The sequence below is a fragment of the Haliotis asinina genome, chromosome 8 (genome assembly GCF_037392515.1).
Source record: "Haliotis asinina isolate JCU_RB_2024 chromosome 8, JCU_Hal_asi_v2, whole genome shotgun sequence".
Taxonomy (NCBI): Eukaryota; Metazoa; Mollusca; class Gastropoda; order Lepetellida; family Haliotidae; genus Haliotis; species Haliotis asinina.
This window is the reverse complement of record NC_090287.1, coordinates 57,101,491-57,116,816: the sequence shown is the minus strand read 5'-3', so window position 1 is coordinate 57,116,816 and position 15,326 is coordinate 57,101,491.

The window sequence follows — 15,326 nt, the reverse complement described above, 5'->3', positions numbered from 1 at the left end:
TTCGTTCAATAGTTTATTTGGAACAGTGATGCTGGACAACCCACTCTATGGTCACTCTATAAGACTTCAGCCGCAAAGCTTCCGTCTTAAGCCAAATGCTGGTGCCTTTTAAGATAGTTCTTCCGACGATTCCTTGTGACCAAACACCAAGAGTGGGAGCGCACCAGACTCCCGACCCTGGGCTTTGCTACCGCTTAAAGCTGGGTCCCTACGTCACAGCCAACACCCTCTTCTTTTTGCCCATTGGTCAAAAACCCCTAACCCTGCATACCTTTTCACTCCCCCATCCTTATTCCGTACCCCCAATACCATATTTGTAAAGCTGTGGGGTGGATTCCAAGAAACCCAAAGTATCTACCTCCTAACCATATATGTCCCGTGGAATACTACGAACTGCTGCCGAGGTCCCCGGACAAGTTGCTCCATCTTGATAGCACCGTCCCTATCCTTTTTCCTAACCTATGAGTCATCTCGCCTTGCCCCCACTAAGTTCTAACGACCTACTTTCATGCTTATTTCCTCCGCAGCCGATTACCTACCTCTCCTACATTGTATATGTTTTCTACCTCACAGGCCTTTATCTATTATTTCCCATTCTAAATATACTATTAGTACCCCTTGATCACTTATTATTAATAACATCATTCCTAGATCTAAATATTATAACCACAATAATAATTCCTCGCCCATGATTCGCTATTATCATAATAATCATAATTCCATGCCTCTGATAAATGCATCAGTGTTCAAAGTGTCAATACCCGCGAAAATGTAATTGCCTCGTTGAAACAATGATTTATCCTGAAGTGGCCACCGAGTTTTCACACCTGTTACTCCCATTCAAGAATGACTAATGTGGTACAATATCCCCTTTATATTTGTTATTTCTACCTTATTTTAACCAAGACCCTAGTGAGTGAATTATCGTCCCATCATGACAGAAGCTAGTGAGATAAGTTGATTGGCGCGTTTTGGTAACAAAGGCCAGTGGTTGAAATGTTAAATTGTATAAATGTGTCTGTGATGATGACAGTTTATATCACTGTTCTAGTGTACCGTCGGCATATTATCAGTTACATGTTTTTAAACAGGAATAGAGAGAACTATGTTGGTCACTCGTGGATTCGTACAAAATACAGCGTTAAACAGTTTGAAAATATTCCAATCATTATGATTCATCCATCCACTTCTAAGCATACACAATAGAAGAAGTTGTTATCCATAAATATTATATATTGAAATGTTGGGTTTTGTACATACAGAACATGAAACTGACAATCTGAGTTTGCACCCAGTTCCGTCCGACCCAGTCATCCTGGAAAAATGAAGGTAGTTTGTTTGCAACCCACAGACGTAATAACACGTCATGTGTACAAGAATCGCACCTGCCTGTCTGTGTAATTACATAATGTGACAGAGACAGACCCCAGGTGCACGAGCCATAAAGCAGTGGAGTTTGTTTATGGTGTATAGCCTGATAGGTGTTAAGTTGGTAAATGATTGAAGTTGAATACTGCATATTGTCGTTAGCAGACAAGCAGAGTGACAGGTGACAATAAACAGACGTTGCGCTTTGTCTGTGACATAGACTACTTGTCACAATCAATGTATTCTTTGTTTCCATATACATGATTTAAAACATTTCAGTTTTCAGACTGAACTATGAAATTAGCATTTCTAATACTACACATTTATCATCTCATCTGGTACGCTGGTCTTTTCTTGCATGTTGATGAATTCAAATTATGGCTCACACGTCTTACATTGTTATTATTGTATGTATGTAGTATATGTCCGGTTTCGTCTCTATTCGCCTTCAACCCATATCGCATACAAAAACAATGTAGGCTTATTGGGATTAGAAAATGCATCCCCATATTGATACTGGTACTAATAGGCTTTAAACAGGGAAAACGACATCATTTAAAGAAAGTCTATATTAAATTATTTAACGATTGTGTTTAATTTTATTCATCTAAGATAATTCTGGTAGCGAAACAAAAATATCAGATCAGTTGACGCTAAGTGCTTATTACTTGGAATAAACATGAAACTACCACTCACGCAGCAGTATCATTACTTATACTCTCTAATTTTGTTAAATTAAGATAATAAAAAAAAATTCTGCCAGAAATTTCTGCAGAAATGCATTTTCAGAGCCAATTTGTGAGTTTATTAACACGTGAACACCCTGGCAAATGAACTTTTCGTATTCATCTCGTCGAGATCTTTCAAATGATATAAAACATGTCTTTGTAGCTTGCTCCCTTCTGTGTGTCAAGTTAGGACTCGCTGGCCATTCCTAAGTTGTCCCGCCCGGCCTTTATGGAAGCGTAGGGCCACGGTGAAAATTCTTTTGGGGCGTCACTATCTCCTACGTAGGACATAGTATGTACTACGTAGGAGATAGTAAGTCCTTCGCAGGAGATAGTAAGTCCTACGTAGGTGATAGTATTAAGTCCTACATAGGTGATAATAAGTCCTACGTAGTAGTATATCCTATCGTAGTAGTACTATCTCCTACGTAAGACATAGTATCTCCTATATTTTTTGGTATTTCAAATCGCATATAACGCCTGTTTGTAACTGTTTGTTCATTTTCTCCATGTTGATAGTATGCCCCTGTCCTTTCGAAATTTATGTGTGTGCGAAGTATTTTTGTTGTTATGAGGCCTCACGCTAGGTGACATCAACACCTTCATAATAATAATGTTACACTTGTCTTTGACACAAGGAGGTTAGTTTAACAACATAAAATTGATCTAACGCAGTAACATTCACTTACATATGTCGCAGTGATCGACAGTCACTTGTCATTTATCATTTGTCAAAAAGTAGTGCTGCGCCGTTAAATTGATCCACACGTTGTTATGCAATCCTATTGACTGGTTGTGTGCATGAGAGCATGTTGACTGATCGGGATATGGATAAACGACGTACTCTAAGTGTGTAACACAATATTCAACTGTCACGCTTTGACATTATCAACGATGTTTGACTGTTCCACCGAAAAGGTATCGTTTATTTGTCATTGTTTGTTCTTAATTATACAGTTATCTGTTTCAGAAATTCTTACAAATGTCGCATTACGTAAAGAGGAAAGGTTTGTACTTTTCATTCTTATATTTGATTTTACTAGCCATAGAGCATTAGTAAATGAGTATCAAATCTAGTCATAGATCATTAGCAAATGTGTATCAAATCTGGGTTTTTAAACCATGATGACTATAAATGTTTAATCACAGACATATCATTAACATTTACCTAAGGTTTAAACATATTTATATTTCTCAAACTTTACACCTTTATCCCAGATAGCGGGGTACATAAAGGAAATAATTTCACAACAAACGAATAATATTAAGGTAGAATGTTGAGAAAACATCGTAATTCTATCTAAGATAAGATTGAATGCTAAGAGAATTGCCTCAGAAACTCCAGTTATATACACGGTGTATTGAATATATCTGTCGTGGTGACAATCACTGGAAGTGCTTACTGTTAGTAATGAACTCGTGTAATGACTTGAGAATGCTATCTTTAGTTGTGTTATTCAATGCGTCGTTGGCGTACAGAGTAGTTTTGACATTGCATGAAATTAAAAGTGAGCGAGTTAATATTTATCGTCACATTGGCAATATTGCAGCCATTTCGTGACGAGTATAATTAATTACATTGCATATCAGGAAATGTAGAGACACCCATGAAGAGCCACCTCCTCGTAGTGGCTGCTGGGTAACGCTAATATTTAATGTTCTCGTCACGATGTGGCTGAAGTATTGCCGATGTGACGATGTCTCAACTCACTCACTCACCATCCTATAGTGCATTATTTAAATAAATTTAAATTTTTAGATGCTAAAGTGCGGCATACCTTTAAACAGAACAAACACCAATCTTGGCAAAATTATGTATCTAAAATAAATTCTCGGACAACCATGCCCAAGGTATAGAACATGGTCCAGAAAATTAAAGGTAAAGGTATCAATTGCTTACTGAATAATCAGATATTGCGAATGAACTGGGTGAAACATTCTCCATCTTCGAATTATGTAACTAAATTCCAACAGTATCAACGACAACATGAAACGAGAACTATTAATTTCAGTTCATATAATGGGGAAGATTATAATGAAACATTTTCTATTCATGATCTCCATACTGCTCTTGATCATGCTCACGACACAGGAGCTGATAACATACATCATCAACTCTTGAAGCACTTACCAGAGTCCTGTTTAGAGACGCTCTTATATATATATTTGATTATATTTGGACTTACGAGAAATTTCCGTCATTATGGCGTGACGCTATGGTAGTACCAATACCCAAACCTGGACAAGATTATACGGATTCATCCAGTTATCGTCCGATTTCATTAACTAGCTGTGTTTGCAAGACCATGGAACTCATGATAAATAATCGACTTGTTTGGTACTTGGAAACCAATAACCTCATTACAGATATACAGTGTGGTTTCCGTAAAAACAGAAGTACTGTCGATCACTTAGTGGAATCATTTGTTAAAAATGGGATAATTTATAAACAACATTATCTAGAAAAAGCATGTGACACAACCTGGAAATATGGCATTTTAAGAGATTTACATGACTTCGGCTTGCGAGGTTGTTTGCCTGAATTTATAGCCAAATTTTTAAATGACAGACAATTCCAGGTCCGTGTCGGTTCTACCCTGTCTGATCATTACAATTAGGATCAGGGTGTTCCACAAGGCAGTATTTTGTATGTGACACTTTTTAGTATCAACATTAACAGTGTATCTAAAGTTTTAACCGATTCAATCGATGGATCATTATTCGTGGATATTTTAATGTTTCTTGTAGTGGGAAAAATATGCATACTGTTGAACGACATCTGCAGCTGTGTTTAAGCAAAATAGAAAATGGTGTCTTGAAAATGGCTTTAAATTTTCTAAATCAAAAATCAGTTGGATACACTTCTGCCGTAAATATAAACACCACAAAGACTCAGAACTATTTCTCAATGGCACCCCTATCAAAGTTCTCAAGGAGGCTAAGTTCTTAGGACTTATTTTCGACTCACATTTGACCGTTCTGCCGCATATTAAATCCCTAGGAGCCAAATGCTTGATGGCACTTGATTTATTAAAGGTTGTTTCTAATTCAAAATGGGGTGGGGATCAGACTACCCATCTTCACAAATATAGATCACTCATTGCGAGCTAAACTTGATTATGGTTCCATCGTATAAGGTGGAGCCTGTCAAAGCGACCTAAAAATACTTGATTCTGTCCGTCACAAAGGCCTAAGACTGTCTTGGTTCATTTAGAACCTCTCTTAACGATAGTCTTTACGTCGAAGCTGATGAGCCTTCACTCAAGCAACGCCGTATAAAACTATCTTTACAGTACATTACAAAATTAGCTTCTAATGAGTCTAATCCTGCATTTACTTGTGTCTTTAATCCTTTTCATGAGGATTTGTATAACAAAAAGGTGCCCACGTTCCCACAAGTTGACCTAACATTAATGACATTTAAAAATCAGAAACAAATGAATTACAATTTAAACAGGAATATAATCAATTAAAACATAAGTACAGCAATTATAAATCCTTATTTACAGGTGTCATTGGATCCAGAACAATATCTTCTAGATTACCAGACAAGAGCTCTATATATGTTCACAGCTGAAGCTAATGCCATATTAACGGCTCTTAAATATATTCAAAGACACCCTAAACATAAACAGTATATAATCTATTCCGACTCTCTTTCTTCCCTTCAGGGTATTCAAAATATTTCTTGTAAACATGCGCTTTTAATTGAACGTATTGAATTGTATAATAATCTTACTACTGGCCAGTACGAGATCGTCTTTTGTTGGTTACCCAACCACGTGGGCATTTTTGGTAACTCAATGGCAGATGTTGCTGCTAAGGCAGCACTCAACAAATCTGTGACACCACTTCTTATTCCATACAGTGGTTATAAAGCTACCATTAGATCTTATATCCGTGATCTGATGCAGAAGAAGTGGGACACCCAAGTAGGTATCAATGAACTACATGAAATAAAACCCTACACTGGTTATACCTACTTGGGTTGTCAGTCCAGATTTGAAGAGGTCATCATGCGACCTTGTCTTATTAGCCATTCAAGATAAACACATTGAAACCTGTTAAAAGGTGAGGATCCTCCATTTTTAATCCCTTGTGACGGGAGAGTCACGGTCAAGCATATCCTGCTTGACTGTGTTGAATTCTCCATCACAAGGGATAAATATTTCAATGTCAAAATTCGCAAGGACCTTTTTACCACTGTTAGTTGTTATTTATTCCTGAGAGGGTACATAAGTCCCAAAACATTTGATGTAGATTTAAGTCTACCAGGTTTTTAATTGTAGTATTCATGTTATAATATTGACTAACATTTCCTACCATCTCCAGCGGCAGAAGGGATGATGTAAATCCAACTAGGGTCCATGTAGGTAGCAAAGGTACTGTAAGTCCCCTTGGTCCCTAGTATGGTGATCTACCTTCAGTTGTTGGAGATCTATAGCCTGTTTTTGTATCGTTTTGTCCAGATAGTGATGTTAGGCTTTCCACACTAGTTTTAAAATCTTACTAGTATATTCTAGTTGTTTTACTGTCCTTTGATGACAGGTTTATTTGTGAAATACATATCTTCAGTATTAAATGTTCTCGTCACGATATGACTGAAATACTGCTTATGTGACGTTAAATATTAACTGACTCACCGACTCAACCATTGTGTAATCAGCTCTCAGCTGGTGCAGACTTTATCGATTCGTCACAATTTTGTGACACAAGGTGTAAGCAGCCCTTGAATTTCATGAGGAAGGGATCATGATCATCTCTGAAAAGGGCCTTTCTGAGTGGGGCACTCTCATTGCGAGAGAAGGCACCGACGCAGTCCTCCTTGGGAGCATGCACCTTCCATCTTTCTTAAGTTTTCCCTTGGGGACTGTGGCTACAAACGGACCCTTTTACTCTTTTTTTATTTTTTCTAATCTTGCTAGTCTGTGTGGCTTTCCCCACATCGAAGTTGAAAGGACATTTTTAGACCCAAAGTCACCATCCTCAGAATAGGGAAGTAATCACCATATTAGATATTTGTTATAATCACCCTGTGAGATATTTGTTCACACCTATGTATAATAATGTACTTGTGGTGGGCTGAAAATATATCTTTGACTGATGCCAAGCCTCTGATTGTTAACAAAGTCAAAGAATTAGGGCACCGCATCTATCAATTGACTATTGTTATTAAAGATGTCTTCAAAGAGTATTTTCTGACTGAATTCATTGTTGATAGTTTACATATGTGTATATCCGGCTACCTAAACAACATGTCAGACAAGAATATGACATTGAGTCCATAATCGATATGGTTACTCTGAATATAGCATGTGATTACTGAGGAAATACAATTGAATATCCTATTAGAAATTGACATACATATATGTGCAATGTCTACTGTCCGGCACAGACTTTATCAATCGTGTGAGACCATAACCAGCTCTCAGCTCTCACTTTATCAATCGTTCACATTTAGACATTTATGTTTTGTTTAGTACAGGGATGGCAAGCCCAACATCGAAGTTGTTTTTTTTCAGACCCAAAAGTCACCTTATGTGAACAAACCAGCCTTATTTGAAGGCAAACGGGTAGTGCCTTTTGTTCAGGAGTTTGTGAAAGGTGGGGGTCTAGATTCACACCATTGGCAATTATATACCTTCTTTGGAGTGTGACCCAAAACCCCCATTACTTATACTACTGTTGTTTACCCAGCCACTAGGCATTTCTGCTAACACGATGGCCGATCTTGCTGCTAAGAAAGCACTCAACAAATCTGTGAAACCACTTCTTACTCCATACTCTGATTATAAATCTAGAGTTAGAACTTACATTCGTGATCTGATGCAGAAGAAGTGAAATAAAAACGTATATTGGTTACATGTACTTGGGGTGTCAGTCCAAATTTAGAGAGGTTATTCAGGACGATGTCGTATTGGCCATACACGATATACACATGCATACCTGTTAAAAGGTGAGGATCCTCCGTTTTGTATCCCTTGTGATGAGAGAGCCACAGTCAAGCATATCCTGCTTGACTGTATCGAATTCTCCATCATAACGGATAAGTATTTTACTGTAAAAAAACCCTTAAGGATCTTTTTAACATAGTCAGTGCTTATTTAATTATTGTTTTTTATAGGAAATTGCTTTCATTCTTGAATTTTGAGTAATATGTTCTGTAGATAGATGTATTTTAATGATTGGTAGATTAGATTAGTAACTAGAATTGTTAGTGGCTGTACCCTCAAAGGGGGTTGAAGTATTGCATAATTATTGTCCTCCTGAGAGGGTACGTAAGCCCCAAAACTTTGAAGTTAGTGTAAACTGACCAGGCTTTTTAAACATAGTATTTTTGTTGTTTTAATTTTAGCTACCATTCCGTACACTCACCGGCGGCTGAAGGGATGGTGTAAATCCAACCATGCAGGTAGCAATGGTCCCAAGTGTGGTGATCTACCTTCTGTTGCTGGCGATCTATGGCCCATATGTATTCTGAATTGCACACATAATGATGTTAGTTTTAGTTTTCTACGCTAGTTATAATGCTACTTGTGATATTCGACAGGTTTTCATAATACACACATATTCCATTTCAGTGTTAAATGTTCCCGTCACGATATGGGTGAGTGAGTGAGTGAGTTAATATTTAACGTCATATTGGCAGTATTGTACCCATATCGTGCCGAGAACATTCTTGAAAAAAGGAATTGATGTATGGTAAAAAACCTGTCGACAAAGGACAGTAAAATAACTAGCATATCACAATAAGAAATAAAACTAGCGTGAAGAATTAAAACATGGTCCCTAGGTGGATTTACACTATCCCCTCAGCTGCTGGTGATTGTATGCAAGATAAGCAGCAAATTAAAATGACAGAAATACTATGGTTACAAAATATGGAAGATTAAATTTGACTTCAAAAGTTTTGGAACTTACGTACCCTCTCAGAAGGACAATAATTTTACGGTACTTTAACCCCTCTCGAGGATACAGCCGCTAACAATCTCAGTTACTAATTCAACTTCCAATCATAAAATACTTATTTATTTATAAGTCAGACAACAAATCTAATTCTTTTCAAAATGCAATAATTAAATGAGAACTTACGTTACTAAGAAGGTTCTTCATAGTTGAACTGTCACGATATGAAATATTGCCGATGTGACGTTAAATGCTAACTCACTCAGCTCACAAAACACTCAATACGAGGAAAGGAATCGTCAGGGATCCCGATCAGTTGTTTGCTGACATGTCCGAACTTGATATCGACTCAGAGATGAAGGATGAATTTGTGCTTTATGTCTTTTCTCCAAATGTTCCAAAATCGCTAAAATCAGGATACTGTAACATCAACGTTGAAATGTGCATCCCAAACCCTCTTCGATGCTTCAAATGCCAAAAGTTCGGCCATGGGGTTAATAATTGCACATTGTCTGTTGTATGTGTTCACTGTGGCGAACGGCACACACAACAGAAGATTGTGAAAGTAATGTTCATATACAGACTGCACTGGTGCCCATTCATCATTTTCTAAAGACTGTCCTGTCTGGAAGCATCACATGGAGATCAACAAACTAAAATTCACCCAAAACATTAGTTTTACAGATGCCCAAAAACTGGTCCAAAGCTCTGAACCTAAAGAAAGCTATGCTTCCATAACTGAAACACCGCAAGTATAACAGAATCACCCGCAAGCTGTAAAACTGACTTGACTTGGATTACACCGGAAGCTCCTCTAATTTTCTTACCTATAATATCTACGCAAACGCCAGAATCACTTTCGTCTCAATTCTCTGATCGTGAGTCATCTTCTCAATGAACTCGAAAACCTTCACAAATTGTTATAACTAAACCTAAAAAGCTAGATCCTTTGAAAAAAATAAGTGGCAGAGCCCTGAAAAGATCAGAAAATAGAATCAAACTGTTCAGCAAATATGGATCGGTTGAGGACATAGACGGGTCAGAAAATGTCAGGGCGCACAACCTGTCGCCCTTCAAATAAGCGCGGGCTAGATCCCCCATAAATCAATAGGTTATCAAAATAATATCATACAGTGAAATTGCAGAGGACTAAAACTAATTTCAATGAATTACGGCTATTAGTCCAGGATTTTACACCATCAGCAATATGTCTGCGGGAGACGTATTTAAAACAGACAGATACTTTTGACCTACGCCATTTCAGTGCTTATCATTCTTTTTCATTCGAGGTGATCGGGCCACTGGCGGATCTTCGATTCTTATCAAACAGAATATTATCCATAGTCCAGTTACAATACTGCTCACCAGGCTGTTGCAGTGTGACTCACTTTACATGTTACGCCCACATTATGCTCTTTGTATACTTCATCTTCTTCAACTGTTCAGAAGACTGGCCTTCGAAATTTGTATGACCAACTCCAAAAACTGTGTCTTATTATGGGAGATTTAACTAGCCACAACCCACTCTGGGGTGGTACAACTACAAATTCGAAAGTAAACTATTGGAAGAGTTCTGTCCAGATAATGATTTATATATATATTATGACGGATCCAACACATATTTACATCCTGGCACGGGAACTTGTTCAACTCTAAATTTATCACTTACAGACTCACATCTAGTGAATGAATTCGAATGGTCACTCCATCATGCCCTCTGTGGAAGTGACCAACGGTACTAACACCCGTGAACCCATCTGATACTAACTCATCCTCGAGACAGAACTTTGAAGAGGCTAACTGGAATTTATAGCGCACTCTGTGTAGTAACAGACTTAAACCTGAACATTTTATAGAGGTTCCTCATGCCATATTTAAAGTATTTCTCTGATGAACTCAATAATATAGCTGATGAGTGTATCCCCAAATCCTTTGCAATTCCAGACATCCGAAAACCATGGTTCACCGATGAGTGCAAACAGGCTAGGAAGGCACGGAAGAAAGCTGAGCACGATTTTCGTCACCATCCTGTGGTGCATAATTTAAATAAATTTTACAATTCTAAATGCTAAATTCTAAATACCTTTAAACAGAATAAAGGCCAATCTTGGCCAAATTATGTATGAAACAAAAATTCTCGAACACCTGTATGTCCAAGGTATGGAACATGGTCCAGAATATTAAAGGTAAAGGTACTAAATCTAGTGTCCATCACCTTAAACATAGAGATCAAATAAATACCAATAAATGAGATATTGCAAATAAACTTTCCTCCCTCCTGACATGACGCTATATATGCTATAGTAGTACCAATACCTAAACCTGGACGTGATTGTATGGATCCGTCAAATTATCGACCAGTTTCACTAACAATATGTGTTTGCAAAACCATGGAACACATGATAAATAATCGACTTGTTTGATACTTGGAAACAAAGAACCTTATAGCAGATATACAATGTGGTTTCCTTAAAAACAGAAGTCCTGTCGATTACCCAGTGTGTTTAAAATCATTTGTTAAAAACGTTCTAATTGATAAATAAACAGGCTGTGTCAATCTTTTTTATATCGAAAAAGCATATGATGCAACGTGGAAACATGGTGTTTTAAAAGATTTACATGGCTTCGGAGTGCGAGGCCCCTTTCCTCAATTTATTGCCAACTTTTTAAATGACAGTCAATTTCAAGACTGCGTGGGTTCCACACTGTCTGACAATCAGGATCTGAGTGTTCCACAAGGAACACTTTTTTGTAAAAAGATAAATAGTTTATCAAAAGTTGTAAGCGGTTCTGTTGATGGATCGTTATTTGTGGTGATTATAATATTTCCTGTCGTGGTAAAATATGCTTACTATTGAACGGCAACTGCAATTGTGTTTAAACGAGATAAAGATATGGTTTAAATTTTCTAAATCGAAAACTACTTGCATGCATAACAATTGTAGTAAATACAAACCCCATAAAGACCCTGTACTATCTCTAGATGGCACTCCCATCAAAGTAGTCGAGGGAGCTAAGTTCTTGGGATTACTTTTTGACTCACACTTAAAGTTTCTGCCATATCTTAAAGCTCTTAAATCTAAATGTCTGCAGGCACTTGACTTGTTGAAAGTCGTTTCAAATTTTAAAGCTACCTTCATCATCTGTATCGATCATTGGTTCGTTTCAGACTTGATTATGGGTCCATCGTCTACGTTGGAACCTGCATTAGAATCTGTCCACCACCAAGGTCTAAGACCTTGTTTGGGGTTATTTAGAAAGTCTCCTGTTCACAGTCTCTACACTGAGGCCGATGAGTCATCCCTTAACCAACGACGTATTCTTTTTTTATTCACAGAATGTATGCAGGCCATCGGCCCATAATACAACATTACTTGCTTGCTGTCATATTTGATTGACGGTACTTTACAGCATGCTAGATAAACATTACTACATTTGTGGTGACCGAGGTGTTGTTTGAAGACATCAATATATAAATATTTAGCAGGAAAGGATGTGTGTAAAACTTGGCAGGAATGTGTTTAGTGCAAAAAGAACTCTCTGCAGTACAAACTAAAAGGAAGTGAAACTTGTTTCCAATATATCCATCATCATGCATGTTAAATCGTCTGTGGTATCTAGGGTCATTTGTGTATGAACCTGTCTCAATATTCAGCTGATGGGAACCGGAACGAAATTGTGCAAGAGCAATTAGCTAATGTTGACAACACTAAGATATGCTCCATAGAAAGATTACACCCAAGAACGAAAACATTTAACTGTGAACTATATGTATCTTGTAAAACCTGTCGACGAAGGACAGTAAAACAACTAGAATATCACAATTTGACTGACAACTAGTGTGGAAAGTTAACATTAACATCAATATCTGGACAAAACAATATGAAAACAGGCTATAGATCTCCAAAAACCGAAGGTAGATCACCATACTAAGGACCATGGGGACATACAGTACCTTTGCTACCTGCATGGACCCTAGTTGGATTTACACCATCTCTTCAGCCGCTGGCGAGTACGAAATGCTAGTCAATAATAAAATAACATGAATACTACAATTAAAAACCTGGTAGACTTAAATTTACAGGCACCCGTGGCGAGCCACCTCCTCGAGCTCGCCGACACCCCCGTAGTGGACCCGGGGGGATATTGGGTCCACCAACCCGTTTGCCGTGGGTTGCAGCCCTGTGTCGGTGGAGGAAGGGATCCTGGTGGTTGACAGCATGGGAGCAGGACTATTGCTCCTATTGCTCAACACACCACTTTGGCCCTGACTTCACCTAGACGGGTGGTTGAATGGGCCCGGTTCAACCAATCGGCTGGTCATGCTAAGCCCTGTACATGTAAATGTTGTTTCACAAATTTGAGAAAATATTTAATGTTTTGTCTTGGCTTCATGATGATTCATTTGTATTTCGATTGTACAATTCAAATTTCGTAACTTGCCTAGAGTCCTATGTCCAGAAGGCAGTGGCTCATGGGCCAATCAAGTGGAATAATTACTTTTGTATTATTCTGCTTGAGTATATCATCCGGGTATCCTTGGTGCTGCATCCAGGAAACCCGCCTGCTTTTAGCATTGTCCTTGTGATACTCCATGGCGGGTGGGGAGCAGGTGATGAAACAATATAAACTTACCATGGCTTACGAAACTCCCCTAAAAAAACCAAAACGTCCTCTTGATACTACTGATCCTGATGTTGAAGACCAAGGACTGTCCACATCCATTGACTACTGGCCACGGTTTATTGTAATTGAGACCACTGACAACACTCCGTTAAAGCTGAACCCTTTTGCGGTATCAAAAGGCATACAGGGCATTGCAGGTGATGTTAGAAACGTTAGACGTTTACGAACAGGTTCTTTGCTTGTTGAGTGCAATAGGAGGCAACAGGCAATCAACCTCCTTTCAACAAAATCATTTGTAGGCATTCCAGTGTCAGTCTCTCCTCACTAGTAAGGGTATTGTGAAAGATCGTGATAGACTATTTGCTGATATGCTGGAAATTGATATTGCTGCAGAGATGAAAGACCAAGATGTGTTATTTGTCAAACGTTTCACAACCCGAAGAAACAACCAGATCCAACAAACCAACACCTATTTATTTTCATTTTCCACTCCAACGGCTCCAAAATCAACAAAGGCCGGCTACTGTCACATCAACGTGGAAACTTTTATTCCTAATCCACTCAGATGTTTCAAGTGTCAAAAGTATGGTCACGGTGTAAATTCCTGCACATTGTCTGTTGTGTGTGCTCACTGCGGTGAGAAGACCCACACAACAGAAGATTGTGACAGTAATTACAAGAAATGCACCAATTGTTCAGGAGACCATTCCTTTTTCTCAAAAGAGTGTCCGATTTGGAAGTACCAGATGGAAATAAACAAACTAAAATTTACTCAAAATATCAGCTTTGCCAAAGCGAAACAACTTGTTCAAAGATGCGACCCACAAGAAACATATGCTTCTAAAACAAAACCATCATCTGAACCATCCTCTAAGGCTTCTAAGTCTTCTTCAGCTACTCAAACAAACTTGCCTTATGTGCACACTGATTCCCCAGAGGTTTTTTCACCCGCTATTTTCACTCAGACCACTGAGCTACTTCCTCGCATGTCGCAAAGTCAATCAGGGCCAGCTTCGGATCATGATGCATCATCACAGCCACCTGCAATGTCTCAATCTTTGTCAAATGTCAAAAATATTCCTAAAGGAAAAACTAAACCTATGCCTCATTCTTCAAAAAAGCAAAGTGGCAGAGCCCCAAAAGGGTCTGAAACCAGAATTAAGCTTTATAAACAAATACGGATCACTTGAGGACATGGACGTGTCCGAAAACGTCCAATCAAGGGCGCACAGCTTGTCGCCCTAAAAAAAAGTACGGGGTAGATCCCCAATCAACCCGCCCAAACGATAATCCATTCCAAAAATATTGTACAGTGGAACTGTAGAGGCCTAAGGACCAATTTCAACGAGTTACAGCTACTTGTCCAGGATTTTGCAACATCCGCTTTCTGTCTCCAGGAAACCTATCTGAAGGAGACAGACACTTTTGATTTACGTCAGTTCACTTCATATAATTGTTTTTCACCTCCAGGTGATAGGGTGAGAGGGTCTTCAATTCTTGTAAAGCAGGATGTTATCCATAGTCCTGTAACACTCACAACTAGTCTCCAAGCTGTTGTAGTGAGACTAACTCTTCACGTTACCTTTACACTATGCTCTTTATATATATTTCACCTTCTTCAGCACTCCCGCAGTGTGATCGTCAAGCTCTCTATGACCAACTTCCTAAACCTTGTGTATTAATGGGTGATCTCAATGG